Consider the following 17,500-nt stretch of genomic DNA (forward strand, 5'->3'; position numbering starts at 1 on the left):
GCCTGGGGAGGCTCCCCGGACACAACGGAACCCCGTCCCAGGCCTTTGGCAGTGCCGCAGGCCGGGGACGGGGCCCAGGGCCGTAGACCCCGACCCGGGGCCCGGCCGGGCCCCTGGACCCAGCCGGGGCTCCCAGGCCCGCAGGCACAGGGGAAGCCTCCCCGGGCCCTCCGGAGCCCGCCCCGGGCACCCTGCCACATGGCAGGACCCCAGACGGAGCCCGGGGCGGGGAGGCCGCCCTCCCCGGGGCCCCCAGGGGCCAATGAACCCAGACAGGCCTGGGGAGGCTCCCCGGACACAACGGAACCCCGTCCCAGGCCTTTGGCAGTGCCGCAAGCTGGGGGACGGGGCCCGGGGCCAGAGACCCTGACCCGGGGCCCGGCCGGGCCCCTGGACCCAGCCAGGGCTCCCAGGTCCGCAGGCACAGGGGAAGCCTCCCCGGGCCCTCCGGAGCCCGCCCCGGGCACCCTGCCACGTGGCAGGACCCCAGACAGAGCCCGGGGCGGGGAGGCCGCCATCCCCGGGGCCCCCAGGGGCCAATGAACCCAGACATGCCTGGGGAGGCTCCCCGGACACAACGGAACCCTGTCCCAGGCATTTGGCAGTGCCGCAGGCCGGGGTATGGGGCCCGGGGCCCGTCTGGGCCCCTGGAGCCAGCCGGGGCTCCCAGGCCCGCAGGCGCAGGGGAAGCCTCCCCGGACCATCCGGACCCCTTGTCCAGGGCACCCTGCCACGCGGCAGTCCCCGGGACAGTTCCAGGGCAGCATCCGGGCCCGTCCTGCTGCCGGCTGAGGACCGAGAGGGGTCCCAGAGTACCCTGTCCCTAGTAATCCGGAGGAAGGCTACATAGCGGTAGGGCTCCCGCCTTAACCATGGGCTCGGTGGGCTCTCTGCTTCCCGGGGGCTGGGGGACAGCGGCTGGGACTCGGGCACGGGGAACACCGACTGAGCTCTCGGGCCCGGGCGCCCCGGGGGTAGGACTGCCCGGGACCCGTGGAGCCCGACCCTGGGCACTTTGCCACGCCGCGGGCCGGAGGAGTGAAGCCTGGGAGGATGTTGCCCGGGCGTAGCCCATCTGGTCCCTGGCAAAGAACCGCCAGCCCCGGAGGGGTCTTCCGGCATACCCTGCCCATACTAATCCGGAGGAAGGCTACCCCCCTTTCTTGTAACCCACGCGCTCCGAGTGACGGAGGGGACCCTAGGCCCGGACGCGCCCGGCCTCCTGGAGCCCTGGCTGGGATCCGGGAGGCAAATAGACCCTCATCGGGACTTCCAGGCCGGCCCGGCCATCTGGTCGCCCCATTGGGAAGCATTGCGCGCGACCAGATGGCCGAGGGGAGAGGTGCAACCAGATGGACGGGACTGAAAGAACTCCCATCTGTCCAACCCCGAGCCTTCGCGCTAGGGTTCCTGCCTGCCCACGCAGGGCTCCGTGGCTGCAGGGCTCAGGGGCTGCAGGGCTCCAGGGCTCCAGGGCTGCAGGGCTCTGGTCCTGCAGGGCTCCAGGGCTCCGGGCTGAAGGGCTGAAGGGCTCCAGGGCTGCAGGGCTTTGGGGCTGCAGGCCTCGGGGGATGCCCGGGGGACCCATGGAGCCCGTCCTGGGCACTTTGCCTCGCCGCGGGCTGGAGGAGGAAGCACCCGACGCCCTGGGGAAGTGACGTCCGGGCTTGGCCCATCTGGTCCCCGCCTGAGAACCGCAAACCCCAGGAGGGGTGTCCCGGCATACCCTGCCCCTACTAATCCGGAGGAAGGCTACCCACCTTTCTTGTAACCCTCGCGCTCCGAGTGACGGATGCGCCCGGCCTCCTGGAGCCCTGGCTGGGATCCGCGAGGCGGATGGACCCTCATCGGGACTTCCAGGCTGGCCCGGCCATCTGGTCGCCCTATTGGAAAGCATTGCGCGCGACCAGATGGCCGAGGGGAGAGGTGCAACCAGATGGACGGGACTGACAGGACTCCCATCTGTCCAACCCCGAGCCTTCGCGCTAGGGTTCCCGCCTGCCCACGCAGGGCTCCGGGGCTGCAGGGCTCCGGGGCTGCAGGGCTCCAGGGCTGCAGGGCTCTGGGCCTGCAGGGCTCCGGGGCTGCAGGGCTCCGGGCCTGCAGGGCTCCGGGCCTGCAGGGCTCCGGGCCTGCAGGGCTCGGGGCCTGCAGGGCTCGGGGCCTGCAGGGCTCCGGGCCTGCAGGGCTCCGGGGCTGCAGGGCTCCGGGCCTGCAGGGCTCCGGGCCTGCAGGGCTCCAGGGCTCCGGGCTGAAGGGCTCCAGGGCTGCAGGGCTTTGGGGCTGCAGGCCTCGGTGGCTGCAGGGCTCCGGGGCTGCAGGGCTTCGGGCCTGCAGGGCTCCGGGGCTGCAGGGCTCCGGGCCGCCTGCAGGGCTCCGGGCCTGCAGGGCTCCGGGCCTGCAGGGCTCCGGGGCTGCAGGGCTCCGGGCCTGCAGGGCTCCGGGGCTGCAGGGCTCCGGGCCTGCAGGGCTCCGGGCCTGCAGGGCTCCAGGGCTCCGGGCTGAAGGGCTCCAGGGCTGCAGGGCTGCAGGGCTGCAGGCCTCGGTGGACGCCCGGGGGACCCATGGAGCCCGTCCTGGGCACTTTGACTCGCCGCGGGCTGGAGGAGGAAGCACCCGACGCCCCGGGGAAGTGACGTCCGGGCTTGGCCCATCTGGTCCCCGCCTGAGAACCGCAAACCCCAGGAGGGGTGTCCCGGCATACCCTGCCCCTACTAATCCGGAGGAAGGCTACCCACCTTTCTTGTAACCCTCGCGCTCCGAGTGACGGAGGGGACCCTAGGTGCGGATGCGCCCGGCCTCCTGGAGCCCTGGCTGGGATCCGCAAGGTGGATGGACCCTCATCGGGACTTCCAGGCTGGCCCGGCCATCTGGTCGCCCTATTGGAAAGCATTGCGCGCGACCAGATGGCCGAGGGGAGAGGTGCAACCAGATGGACGGGACTGACAGGACTCCTGTGAGAAGTTGGCCTGATGTATGATGTCACTAGTTATAGTGTACACCTTATATCAGTCCAAATACCCTTATGGTGATTGGTTGTAAAGTCAACCTTATAGACCAGCTATCCTAGTGGTAGCATGGACAAGAGCAGTCTTAGGCTAAACTCTGAATGGCATGTGAAGCCAGCTGTGATACCCTATATAATCCCTTGAATACCAAATGAAAGGACACCACAACAGATATATATATAAAATAAAGTGTATTTATTCTAAGCAAACCCTCAGCACTCTTTATGAGTTTAGAGGTAAGTACAACACAGTCTTATTAATGCATACAGTAAGTCACACAGGTAAGTAATACAGTTAGGCCCTAGGGGCCACGCAAACCATATACTAAAGAAGTGGTATAAGAACCACTTCACGGAAATAGAATAGGCCTAGACCTAGGGAATCGCTGGGGCTACACTACACTAGCGTTAGTTAGGAAGTGGGAGGCCCACGGGATTCGTGTGCAGAGTGGAAACACTCACGCGTAATGCGTAAAAGTCAATAGCAGTGTTACAGTTTAGAAATAGATAGATTTAGGACACTTCCGGAGTAGCTAGGAAGTTGAGACTTGAAAACTAGACACTAGGATAGTCACTATCCTGATGAGCACCGGAGTACCCAAGTTACCTAGCCCACAGGCTGCGGGTGCATAGGGGTAAAGATGCGTCGTTTTCGTCGTCGACTCCTATGGATGCCTGAAGAAAGATGCTGACAGGCAGTCAGGAGAGAGTGTCCGGTGGATCCCAAGCCTGGGATCAAGAAGAGAAGAAACCTGCAAGCAGAGGGGACAGAGTCAAGGTCACTAGCCAGTGACCACGTGGAACCAGGAAGGAACCAGGCGATGTCGTGAAGAGTTGCAGGTGAAGGTGAAGCTTGTCGCTGCAGCCAGGAGGACCAGGAAGCGTCGAGGACGACCAGGACCAGGAGGCGAGCTGTCCCACGAAGGCTCTTGCTGTCGGCGGCGTCGAAGTTGGACTAGGACTCACCAAGCCTTGGCAAGCGGAACCCACGAAGAACAAGGGACTTGCTTCTGGTGCAGACCAGGAAGGTCTGGGGTGCTTCTTCTTTGCAGAGAAGCGGGAGCCAGTCTGGAGGAGCCAAACCAGCGCAGGAGATTTCAGGGAGCGTCGTCACAAAGGCCACTAGCCAGCGGGCAAGCAACCGGACAGACGCGGCAAGCAGGAAAATGCTGAAGGGCCCCACGCAGGACTCGTGGAGTGTGGGGGGCTGGTCTTCGGTGCAGATGGTGCTTGGGGTTGGGGCTTCTCAATCCCCGGTGCACAACTTCGAGGGTACCTCAGAAGCTGCGCTGTAAGTTACTAGCCACTTTTCCCAGGTAGCCGGTCCCACGTCGCTCGTCGCCTCCACGGATCTCAGCTCTGCTGCAGATGTGGATGAGGGTCGGAGAAGTCTGGAAATCAAGGCTCTGGTCGGGCTCTGCAATCGGTTCCTCGTCGAACGTTTCACAAAGCAAAGGGTAGTCACTTGATGGTGCCTGTTTGCACAGGGTAGCCACTCCTTGGCTACAAGGGAGATTCTTCAGTCTTCTTCTTTCGTCGAATGTCGAAGGTCCAGAGTTTCTGTTCAGTTTTGCAGGTTCAGGATAATCTAAAGTCTTGAGGCCCAACTCCCACTCTTATACTAATCTGGGGGGCTGGGATACCTGCTAGGTCACGCCTTATGGGTGGGACCTGGGAGGGGGTGGTTACACCCACTTCCCTTTGTCCAGTTTCGCGCCAGAGCTGGGGCTGGAGTGCCCCAGCGCCGGTTTGAACTGGACTATGCAAGGAACACCTTGTGTGCCCCAGGCATGTCTCATTCCTTTCAGCCCACCCTGCCCCAATACACTAAAGGCTGTCTGGGGAGGTGCTAGCACCTCCCCAAGCAGGAAACCTATTGTCCAGGCCTCCCTGGCTGGGATCACTCCCAGCAGCAGGAGGTCAGACTTGTGTCGTGGCAGCAGCATCCATTTTGTGATGCTGAGGCTTTGGTCAGAGGCTAACAGTTGAAGTATGATTTTAACATGTCTTTCCCTCTAGAAGGGGGGAATAATATTCTCATGTCCAGAAATGGCATGGGGGTATTATTCCCGAGTGTTAGACACCTTACACGACATGCTTTGATAAAGCCAAACCATAGTTACCATAACCGTCTAAGATTATAAGGTACTTTAAGAGTATATGGTAGGCTATATCATAGAACAGCTATAAGGACTTGGTTCCGAAAGCTGCAGACAGGCTCAGCTCATGCTAGAGCACCATCTCACATGTTACCAAGCACTCTGCCTCCAGGATTGTCAAGGCCTGCCATAGGAGTGACTGATAGGTACACATGTGTCTATATGTAAGTTAGGTATAGGAATACTACACCTAAGCAAGGGGTGATTACACGACCTTGCCCCAGCTGAGTGATCAGCCAGTTGTGTCAAAATGGAAGGCCAGGCCAGGGGTGGCATAATACATGCTGCAGCCCCTGGTAGGCCTAGGGTACACCTATGCCCTGGGTACCTAGGGTACACTGTACAGGGCCCAATAAGGTGATCCTATCCAAATGGGTTATGCACCTAAAGTACATAGTAGTAATTTAGAGAGAGAACAGCAGGGCTGTGGGTCTGATTAGCAGGCCCACAGCCACATCTAAGTCGAAAACCAGTAAAGCAAAAGCAAAAAGTGGGGGTGAACATAGAAAGCAGACCCTACTCTCCTACACAACCCCCCCCCAAACTTAGGGACATTAAACTAACCTTGACCAGTTGAGTCTTCATGTTCTAAGTGGAAATATCTGGAGAGTCCATCTGCATTGGCATGGTCAGTCCCAGGTCTATGTTCCACTGTGAAGTCCATCCCCTGTAGGGAAATGGACCACCTAAGAAGTTTGGGATTTTCACCCTTCATCTGATTTAGCCACAAGAGGGGCTTATGGTCTGTCTGAATCTTGAAGTGAGTGCCAAACAAGTATGGCCTCAGCTTCTTCAGGGCCCAAACCACAGCAAAGGCCTCCCTCTCAATAGCTGACCAACGTTTCTCTCTAGGGGTCAGCCTTCTACTTATAAAAGCAATTGGCTGGTCTTGACCATCTACATTCAGTTGTGAAAGAACAGCTCCCACACCTAACTCAGAAGCATCTGTCTGGACAATGAACTCTTTGGAGTAGTCTGGACTTTTCAGAATAGGTGCACTGCACATGGCCTGCTTCAGGTCATCAAATGCTTTTTGACAGCTTGCTGTCCACTGAACTTTCTTTGGCATCTTCTTGGAGGTCAAGTCATTAAGTGGTGTCACTATGGACCCATAGTTCTTAACAAACTTTCTGTAGTACCCAGACAGGCCCAAGAAAGCTCTGACCTGAGTCTGGGTAGTTGGAGGAGCCCAGTCCTTTATGGTCTGGATCTTGCTCTCCAGTGGTTGAACCTGACCCCCACCAACTAGGTGGCCCAGGTATACAACCTTGCTCTGCCCTATCTGGCACTTAGTGGCCTTGATAGTGAGGCCTGCCTTTTGCAGGGCCTCTAAAACATTCCTCAGGTGGACCAGGTGATCCTCCCAGGTGGAGCTAAAGACAGCAATATCATCAAGATAAGCTGCACAATAATCATCCAACCCAGTAAGGACTTGATTCACCAGCCTTTGGAAAGTGGCAGGTGCATTCTTCAGACCAAAGGGCATTACCACAAATTGATAATGTCCTCCTGGGGTCGAGAAAGCAGTTTTGGCCTTTGCACTCTCAGCTAGTCTGATTTGCCAGTAGCCTGCTGTTAGGTCAAATGTGCTCAAAAACTTAGCAGCTGCCAGTCTGTCAATGAGCTCATCTGCCCTAGGTATTGGGTGGGCATCTGTCCTAGTGACAGCATTGAGACCTCTGTAATCCACGCAAAACCTCATCTCTCTCTTACCATCTTGAGTGTGAGGTTTTGGCACAAGGACTACAGGACTAGCCCAAGGGCTCTCTGAAGGTTCAATGACTCCCAGCTCCAACATCTTTTGTACCTCAACTTTTATGCAGTCCCTGACATGGTCAGGTTGCCTGTAGATTTTACTCTTCACAGGCAGACTGTCACCAGTGTCCACCTCATGGGTGCACCAGTTTGTCTGACTTGGGGTCAGAGAGAACATATGTCTGTAGGCCTGCAGAACTTGTCTGCAGTCCTGTTGCTGATGGACAGTGAGGCTGTCAGAAAAGACCACACCATCAACTGAGCCATCATCAGGGTTCTGAGTCAACAGGTCTGGGAGAGGGTCACTCTCTTCCTCCTGCCCCTCATCTGTAGCCATGAGTAGCCCCATGTCTGCCCTGTCAACATATGCCTTCAATCTGTTGACATGAAGCACCCTGTGGGGGCTTCTGGGAGTCCCAAGGTCCACCAAGTAGGTGACTTCTCCCTTTTTCTCAACAATAGTGTGGGGTCCAGACCATTTGTCTTGGAGTGCTGCTGGGGCCACTGGCTCCAACACCCACACTTTCTGCCCTGGCTGGTAAACAGTCAGTACAGCCTTTTGGTCATGCCAAGCTTTTTGGAGTTCTTGGCTTGCCTCAAGGTTTTTAGAAGCCTTCTTCATATACTCTGCCATCCTGGAGCGGAGACCAAGTACATAATCCACTATGTCTAGTTTGGGTTGTCTGAGAGGTCTCTCCCATCCTTCCTTCACCAAACACAGGGGTCCTCTTACAGGATGTCCAAACAAAAGCTCAAAAGGGCTGTAGCCAACCCCCTTCTGTGGGACCTCTCTGTAAGCAAACAGAAGGCAGGGTAAAAGGATGTCCCATCTTCGCCTAAGCTTGTCTGGTAATCCTTTTATCATTCCCTTTAGGGTCTTGTTGAATCTCTCAACAAGCCCATTGCACTGTGGGTGATAGGGTGTGGTGAACTTATAGTTAACACCACACTCCTTCCACATTGCAGTCAAGTATCCTGACATAAAGTTGGCACCTCTGTCAGAAATGACCTCCTTTGGAAAGCCCACTCTGGAGAATACTCCAAGCAGGGCCCTTGCCACAACAGGAGCTGTTGTGGTCCTCAGGGGAATTGCTTCTGGGTACCTGGTGGCATGGTCCACTATCACCAGTATGAATCTGTGCCCAGATGCTGTTTGTGGGTCCATTGGTCCTACAATATCTATGCCCACTCTTTCAAAGGGGACCCCCACCACAGGTAGTGGTATGAGGGGGGCCTTTGTGGTGCCACCTGATTTGCCACTGGCTTGGCAGGTGACACAGGAGCGACAAAACTCCTTAGTATCTTCTGACATATGGGGCCAGTGAAAGTGAGGGACAAGCCTGTCCCAAGTCTTGTTCTGGCCTAAATGTCCTGCAAGGGGAATATCATGGGCCAAGGTTAGAAGGAAGCCTCTGAACTTCAGTGGTATGACCAACCTCCTGGATGCACCAGGCTTGGGGTCTCTAGCCTCTGAGTACAGTAGCCCTTCATCCCAATACACTCTATGGGTACCTTGAGCATTCCCTGCAGCCTCAGCAGCAGCCAGCTGTCTGAGGGGTTCAAGAGAGGGGCAGTCTAATTGAGCCTGCCTCAGATCTGCCCTGGAAGGTCCCCCTGTCCCAAGAAACTCAACCTGATCAGGTTCAAGTTCTTCTAGGACAGTTCCTTCAGGGCTCTCAGAACCATCCTCCTGGGAGGGCTGATCCACCACCTGAGGCAGGGGGGAAGGCACAGCCTTAACCCTACTGCTCTTTCTCTTGGATTGTGACTGGTCCATAGTTTCAGGATCCAGCACTTGTTCAGTGTTGCACTTTTTGGCCTGTGACCTGGTCACAGCAAGGACATGTGCATCTATCCCCAGCATTTCTGCATGGGTCCTATACTCCACTTCAGACCAAACTGAAGTTTCAAGATCATTGCCCAGTAAACACTCTACAGGAAGGTCTGAACTAACAACAACTTTCTTGAGGCCAGTTACCCCTCCCCAGGAGAAGTTAACAATAGCCACACTATGGGAGGTAGTGGCATTGCTAGCGTTGGTCACTAGGTAATTCTCACCTAGTATGATCTGTCCAGGGTCCACAAAAGCAGGTGTCACCATTGTGACACTAGCCCCAGTGTCCCTGTAGGCCTGAGCCATTCTTTGGTTGATAAAAGGTGTCTGTCTGTACTTGCCCAGGTTACTGGGGCCTACAGTAGAGGACAAAGCTAAGTCCCCATCACAGATCAGGACAGCCTGAGTAGGTACTCTGACTAGGCCAGAATCCTCCTCAGTTCCCAGGGTTAACCCTACTACACCCTTTTGCTGGGAACCACCACTTACAGCTGAACTAGGGGGTACAGTTGCCTTAGGGGCAATGGTGGCTGGGGGCTTATCCTTTTTGGTGCACTCACTAAACCAATGTGAGGTAGACTTACAATAGTTGCACCATGGTTTCTTTTGGCCTTCTTTCTTCTTATCCTTTTTGGAACCACCCTCCCCCTGAGCCTTTTGGGGGCCTGGTGAAGACTTCTGGTCTTTTTGTTTCTGATCATTACCCTTCTGGTCTGCCTTTTTCTGATCACCGCCCTGGTTCTGGTTTTTCTGCTTAACTCTAGTCCTGACCCATCTATCTGCCTTCTTTCCCAATTCTTGGGGAGAAGTCAGATCAGAATCAATCAGGTGTTGATGCAATAGCTGGTTCTGACAGTTGTTAAGTATTTGTTCTCTCATGATCAAATTATACAATCCTGTATAGTCCTTAACCTTACTTCCCAATAGCCAGCCTTCCAGAGCCTTAGTGGCACAATCTACAAAGTCAGTCCAGTCCTGAGTCTGTGTCTTCTGGGTATCCCTGAACAACAACCTGTATTGTTCAGTGGTTAGGCCAAACCCATCAATCAGAGCACTCTTCAGGACAGTGTAATTATCTGCATCCTCATCACTAACTGTGAGGAGCTTGTCTCTTCCTTTCTCAGAGAAGGAGAGCCACAAGATAGCTGCCCACTGACTTTGGGGTACCTGCTGTACTTTGCAAGCTCTCTCCAAAGCAGTTATCCATTTGTGGATGTCATCCCCACACTTGTAGGGAGGGACAATCTTGCTCAGGTTTCTATTATCATAGTGCCTGTCTCTATCCCTAGGAATGTTGCTGCCACCAGTGGGTTCTAACCCACTTAACTTTTGTTCTCTAGCCAGAGCAAGCTTCTCTTTGGCAAGGGCAAGTTCTTCCCTCTGAATCCTCAGATTAGCCTCCCTCATTCTGGCTGCATGCTCCTTTCTCTCAGGTGAAGTCATTCCCCTGTGAGAGGAAGCATTAGAGGTGTTAGAGACATGGGAGTGGATGGATTCCCTTGAAGGGGATCTGTCCCTCCTGCTTCTCTGTGAATGTCTACTTGTGGGTCTGTATGGGGGGACCCCATGCAAACTCCCATGTAAACTTAAGTTAGCCTGGCTAAGTCTCCTTACTTGGCTCTGGCTGTCTACCTCCCCATCTGAAGGCCCATCTGACTCCTCTGTGGTGGGTAGACCCTCCTCTGTGCCTAGGGCACCTTCCTGTGATGCCCTCTGAGCATCATACTCCTCTAGGAGTTGTCTTAACTGAAGGAGGGTAGGGTTTGCACCCTGTTTTATTCCTCTGGAGGTACACAATTGTCTCATCTCCTGGAATGTTAAGGTATCATACCTAGAGGGGGTCTTCTGCAGACCTGCCCCTCCTGAGAGAGCATCTACTTGATCTCCTCCCAGAGGCATGATCTAGTGAGGGTGTGGTGTGTGCACCTACCTACACTAGTTGTATCTACTAAACCTTTCTAGTAGTTGTAGTCAGGGTGTGTTATTCCCTTCAACCTACAACTACAAAGTCCAGTAGGACTTAAGTATAATAATCTATGTTATATGTACCTAGACAATATCTGTGTGATCTTTCAATTTAGTATCTCAAGATTACAATGGTATTACAACAGCAAGCTCAGATCCCAACCGCTGCTCACCAATGTGAGAAGTTGGCCTGATGTATGATGTCACTAGTTATAGTGTACACCTTATATCAGTCCAAATACCCTTATGGTGATTGGTTGTAAAGTCAACCTTATAGACCAGCTATCCTAGTGGTAGCATGGACAAGAGCAGTCTTAGGCTAAACTCTGAATGGCATGTGAAGCCAGCTGTGATACCATATATAATCCCTTGAATACCAAATGAAAGGACACCACAACAGATATATATATAAAATAAAGTGTATTTATTCTAAGCAAACCCTCAGCACTCTTTATGAGTTTAGAGGTAAGTACAACACAGTCTTATTAATGCATACAGTAAGTCACACAGGTAAGTAATACAGTTAGGCCCTAGGGGCCACGCAAACCATATACTAAAGAAGTGGTATAAGAACCACTTCACGGAAATAGAATAGGCCTAGACCTAGGGAATCGCTGGGGCTACACTACACTAGCGTTAGTTAGGAAGTGGGAGGCCCACGGGATTCGTGTGCAGAGTGGAAACACTCACGCGTAATGCGTAAAAGTCAATAGCAATGTTACAGTTTAGAAATAGATAGATTTAGGACACTTCCGGAGTAGCTAGGAAGTTGAGACTTGAAAACTAGACACTAGGATAGTCACTATCCTGATGAGCACCGGAGTACCCAAGTTACCTAGCCCACAGGCTGCGGGTGCATAGGGGTAAAGATGCGTCGTTTTCGTCGTCGACTCCTATGGATGCCTGAAGAAAGATGCTGACAGGCAGTCAGGAGAGAGTGTCCGGTGGATCCCAAGCCTGGGATCAAGAAGAGAAGAAACCTGCAAGCAGAGGGGACAGAGTCAAGGTCACTAGCCAGTGACCACGTGGAACCAGGAAGGAACCAGGCGATGTCGTGAAGAGTTGCAGGTGAAGGTGAAGCTTGTCGCTGCAGCCAGGAGGACCAGGAAGCGTCGAGGACGACCAGGACCAGGAGGCGAGCTGTCCCACGAAGGCTCTTGCTGTCGGCGGCGTCGAAGTTGGACTAGGACTCACCAAGCCTTGGCAAGCGGAACCCACGAAGAACAAGGGACTTGCTTCTGGTGCAGACCAGGAAGGTCTGGGGTGCTTCTTCTTTGCAGAGAAGCGGGAGCCAGTCTGGAGGAGCCAAACCAGCGCAGGAGATTTCAGGGAGCGTCGTCACAAAGGCCACTAGCCAGCGGGCAAGCAACCGGACAGACGCGGCAAGCAGGAAAATGCTGAAGGGCCCCACGCAGGACTCGTGGAGTGTGGGGAGCTGGTCTTCGGTGCAGATGGTGCTTGGGGTTGGGGCTTCTCAATCCCCGGTGCACAACTTCGAGGGTACCTCAGAAGCTGCGCTGTAAGTTACTAGCCACTTTTCCCAGGTAGCCGGTCCCACGTCGCTCGTCGCCTCCACGGATCTCAGCTCTGCTGCAGATGTGGATGAGGGTCGGAGAAGTCTGGAAATCAAGGCTCTGGTCGGGCTCTGCAATCGGTTCCTCGTCGAACGTTTCACAAAGCAAAGGGTAGTCACTTGATGGTGCCTGTTTGCACAGGGTAGCCACTCCTTGGCTACAAGGGAGATTCTTCAGTCTTCTTCTTTCGTCGAATGTCGAAGGTCCAGAGTTTCTGTTCAGTTTTGCAGGTTCAGGATAATCTAAAGTCTTGAGGCCCAACTCCCACTCTTATACTAATCTGGGGGGCTGGGATACCTGCTAGGTCACGCCTTATGGGTGGGACCTGGGAGGGGGTGGTTACACCCACTTCCCTTTGTCCAGTTTCGCGCCAGAGCTGGGGCTGGAGTGCCCCAGCGCCGGTTTGAACTGGACTATGCAAGGAACACCTTGTGTGCCCCAGGCATGTCTCATTCCTTTCAGCCCACCCTGCCCCAATACACTAAAGGCTGTCTGGGGAGGTGCTAGCACCTCCCCAAGCAGGAAACCTATTGTCCAGGCCTCCCTGGCTGGGATCACTCCCAGCAGCAGGAGGTCAGACTTGTGTCGTGGCAGCAGCATCCATTTTGTGATGCTGAGGCTTTGGTCAGAGGCTAACAGTTGAAGTATGATTTTAACATGTCTTTCCCTCTAGAAGGGGGGAATAATATTCTCATGTCCAGAAATGGCATGGGGGTATTATTCCCGAGTGTTAGACACCTTACACGACATGCTTTGATAAAGCCAAACCATAGTTACCATAACCGTCTAAGATTATAAGGTACTTTAAGAGTATATGGTAGGCTATATCATAGAACAGCTATAAGGACTTGGTTCCGAAAGCTGCAGACAGGCTCAGCTCATGCTAGAGCACCATCTCACATGTTACCAAGCACTCTGCCTCCAGGATTGTCAAGGCCTGCCATAGGAGTGACTGATAGGTACACATGTGTCTATATGTAAGTTAGGTATAGGAATACTACACCTAAGCAAGGGGTGATTACACGACCTTGCCCCAGCTGAGTGATCAGCCAGTTGTGTCAAAATGGAAGGCCAGGCCAGGGGTGGCACAATACATGCTGCAGCCCCTGGTAGGCCTAGGGTACACCTATGCCCTGGGTACCTAGGGTACACTGTACAGGGCCCAATAAGGTGATCCTATCCAAATGGGTTATGCACCTAAAGTACATAGTAGTAATTTAGAGAGAGAACAGCAGGGCTGTGGGTCTGATTAGCAGGCCCACAGCCACATCTAAGTCGAAAACCAGTAAAGCAAAAGCAAAAAGTGGGGGTGAACATAGAAAGCAGACCCTACTCTCCTACAACTCCCATCTGTCCAACCCCGAGCCTTCGCGCTAGGGTTCCCGCCTGCCCACGCAGGGCTCCGGGGCTGCAGGGCTCTGGGGCTGCAGGGCTCCAGGGCTGCAGGGCTCTGGGCCTGCAGGGCTCCGGGGCTGCAGGGCTCCGGGCCTGCAGGGCTCCGGGCCTGCAGGGCTCCGGGCCTGCAGGGCTCGGGGCCTGCAGGGCTCCGGGGCTGCAGGGCTCCGGGCCTGCAGGGCTCCGGGCCTGCAGGGCTCCGGGCCTGCAGGGCTCCAGGGCTCCGGGCTGAAGGGCTCCAGGGCTGCAGGGCTTTGGGGCTGCAGGCCTCGGTGGCTGCAGGGCTCCGGGGCTGCAGGGCTCCGGGCCTGCAGGGCTCCGGGGCTGCAGGGCTCCGGGCCGCCTGCAGGGCTCCGGGCCTGCAGGGCTCCGGGCCTGCAGGGCTTCGGGGCTGCAGGGCTCCGGGCCTGCAGGGCTCCGGGCCTGCAGGGCTCCAGGCCTGCAGGGCTCCAGGGCTCCGGGCTGAAGGGCTCCAGGGCTGCAGGGCTTTGGGGCTGCAGGCCTCGGTGGACGCCCGGGGGACCCATGGAGCCCGTCCTGGGCACTTTGCCTTGCCGCGGGCTGGAGGAGGAAGCACCCGACGCTCCGGGGAAGTGACGTCCGGGCTTGGCCCATCTGGTCCCCGCCTGAGAACCGCAAACCCCAGGAGGGGTGTCCCGGCATACCCTGCCCTTACTAATCCGGAGGAAGGCTACCCACCTTTCTTGTAACCCTCGCGCTCCGAGTGACGGAGGGGACCCTAGGCGCGGATGCGCCCGGCCTCCTGGAGCCCTGGCTGGGATCCGCGAGGCGGATGGACCCTCATCGGGACTTCCAGGCTGGCCCGGCCATCTGGTCGCCCTATTGGAAAGCATTGCGCGCGACCAGATGGCCGAGGGGAGAGGTGCAACCAGATGGACGGGACTGACAGGACTCCCATCTGTCCAACCCCGAGCCTTCGCGCTAGGGTTCCCGCCTGCCCACGCAGGGCTCCGGGGCTGCAGGGCTCCGGGGCTGCAGGGCTCCGGGGCTGCAGGGCTCCAGGGCTGAAGGCTCTGGGGCTGCAGGGCTCCGGGCCTGCAGGGCTCGGGGCCTGCAGGGCTCCGGGCCTGCAGGGCTCCGGGGCTGCAGCGCTCCGGGCCTTCAGGGCTCCGGGCCTGCAGGGCTCCGGGGCTCCGGGCTGAAGGGCTCCAGGGCTGCAGGGCTTTGGGGCTGCAGGCTTCGGTGGCTGCAGGGCTCCGGGGCTGCAGGGCTCCGGGCCTGCAGGGCTCCGGGGCTGCAGGGCTCCGGGCCGCCTGCAGGGCTCCGGGCCTGCAGGGCTCCGGGCCTGCAGGGCTCCGGGGCTGCAGGGCTCCGGGGCTGCAGGGCTCCGGGCCTGCAGGGCTCCGGGCCTGCAGGGCTCCAGGGCTCCGGGCTGAAGGGCTCCAGGGCTGCAGGGCTTTGGGGCTGCAGGCCTCGGTGGACGCCCGGGGGACCCATGGAGCCAGTCCTGGGCACTTTGCCTCGCCGCGGGCTGGAGGAGGAAGCACCCGACGCCCCGGGGAAGTGACGTCCGGGCTTGGCCCATCTGGTCCCCGCCTGAGAACCGCAAACCCCAGGAGGGGTGTCCCGGCATACCCTGCCCCTACTAATCCAGAGGAAGGCTACCCACCTTTCTTGTAACCCTCGCGCTCCGAGTGACGGAGGGGACCCTAGGCGCGGATGCGCCCGGCCTCCTGGAGCCCTGGCTGGGATCCGCGAGGCGGATGGACCCTCATCGGGACTTCCAGGCTGGCCCGGCCATCTGGTCGCCCTATTGGAAAGCATTGCGCGCGACCAGATGGCCGAGGGGAGAGGTGCAACCAGATGGACGGGACTGACAGGACTCCCATCTGTCCAACCCCGAGCCTTCGCGCTAGGGTTCCCGCCTGCCCACGCAGGGCTCCGGGGCTGCAGGGCTCCGGGGCTGCAGGGCTCCAGGGCTGCAGGGCTCTGGGCCTGCAGGGCTCCGGGGCTGCAGGGCTCCGGGCCTGCAGGGCTCCGGGCCTGCAGGACTCCGGGCCTGCAGGGCTCGGGGCCTGCAGGGCTCCGGGCCTGCAGGGCTCCGGGGCTGCAGGGCTCCGGGCCTGCAGGGCTCCGGGCCTGCAGGGCTCCGGGGCTGCAGGGCTCCGGGCCTGCAGGGCTCCGGGCCTGCAGGGCTCCAGGGCTCCGGGCTGAAGGGCTCCAGGGCTGCAGGGCTTTGGGGCTGCAGGCCTCGGTGGCTGCAGGGCTCCGGGGCTGCAGGGCTCCGGGCCTGCAGGGCTCCGGGGCTGCAGGGCTCCGGGCCTGCAGGGCTCTGGGGCTGCAGGGCTCCGGGGCTGCAGGGCTCCAGGCCTGCAGGGCTCCGGGCCTGCAGGGCGCCAGGGCTCCGGGCTGAAGGGCTCCAGGGCTGCAGGGCTTTGGGGCTGCAGGCCTCGGTGGACGCCCGGGGGACCCATGGAGCCCGTCCTGGGCACTTTGCCTCGCCGCGGGCTGGAGGAGGAAGCACCCGACGCTCCGGGGAAGTGACGTCCGGGCTTGGCCCATCTGGTCCCCGCCTGAGAACCGCAAACCCCAGGAGGGGTGTCCCGGCATACCCTGCCCCTACTAATCCGGAGGAAGGCTACCCACCTTTCTTGTAACCCTCGCGCTCCGAGTGACGGAGGGGACCCTAGGCGCGGATGCGCCCGGCCTCCTGGAGCCCTGGCTGGGATCCGCGAGGCAGATGGACCCTCATCGGGACTTCCAGGCTGGCCCGGCCATCTGGTCGCCCTATTGGAAAGCATTGCGCGCGACCAGATGGCCGAGGGGAGAGGTGCAACCAGATGGACGGGACTGACAGGACTCCCATCTATCCAACCCCGAGCCTTCGCGCTAGGGTTCCCGCCTGCCCACGCAGGGCTCCGTGGCTGCAGGGCTCCGGGGCTGCAGGGCTCCAGGGCTGCAGGGCTCCGGGGCTGCAGGGCTCCGGGCCTGCAGGGCTCCGGGGCTGCAGGGCTCCGGGCCTGCAGGGCTCCGGGGCTCCGGGCTGAAGGGCTCCAGGGCTGCAGGGCTTTGGGGCTGCAGGCCTCGGTGGCTGCAGGGCTCCGGGCCTGCAGGGCTCTGGGGCTGCAGGGCTCCGGGCCGCCTGCAGGGCTCCGGGCCTGCAGGGCTCCGGGCCTGCAGGGCTCCGGGGCTGCAGGGCTCCCGGCCTGCAGGGCTCCGGGCCTGCAGGGCTCCGGGCCTGCAGGGCTCCAGGGCTCCGGGCTGAAGTGCTCCAGGGCTGCAGGGCTTTGGGGCTGCAGGCCTCGGTGGACGCCCGGGGGACCCATGGAGCCCGTCCTGGGCACTTTGCCTCGCCGCGGGCTGGAGGAGGAAGCACCCGACGCCCCGGGGAAGTGACGTCCGGGCTTGGCCCATCTGGTCCCCGCCTGAGAACCGCAATCCCCAGGAGGGGTGTCCTGGCATACCCTGCCCCTACTAATCCGGAGGAAGGCTACCCACCTTTCTTGTAACCCTCGCACTCCGAGTGACGGAGGGGACCCTAGGCGCGGATGCGCCCGGCCTCCTGGAGCCCTGGCTGGGATCCGCGAGGCGGATGGACCCTCATCGGGACTTCCAGGCTGGCCCGGCCATCTGGTCGCCCTATTGGAAAGCATTGCGCGCGACCAGATGGCCAAGGGGAGAGGTGCAACCAGATGGACGGGACTGACAGGACTCCCATCTGTCCAACCCCGAGCCTTCGCGCTAGGGTTCCCGCCTGCCCACGCAGGGCTCCGTGGCTGCAGGGCTCCGGGGCTGCAGGGCTCCAGGGCTGCAGGGCTCTGGGCCTGCAGGGCTCCGGGCCTGCAGGGCT

This window comes from Triturus cristatus, chromosome 1_1 (assembly GCF_964204655.1).
Source record: "Triturus cristatus chromosome 1_1, aTriCri1.1, whole genome shotgun sequence".
Classification (NCBI taxonomy): domain Eukaryota; kingdom Metazoa; phylum Chordata; class Amphibia; order Caudata; family Salamandridae; genus Triturus; species Triturus cristatus.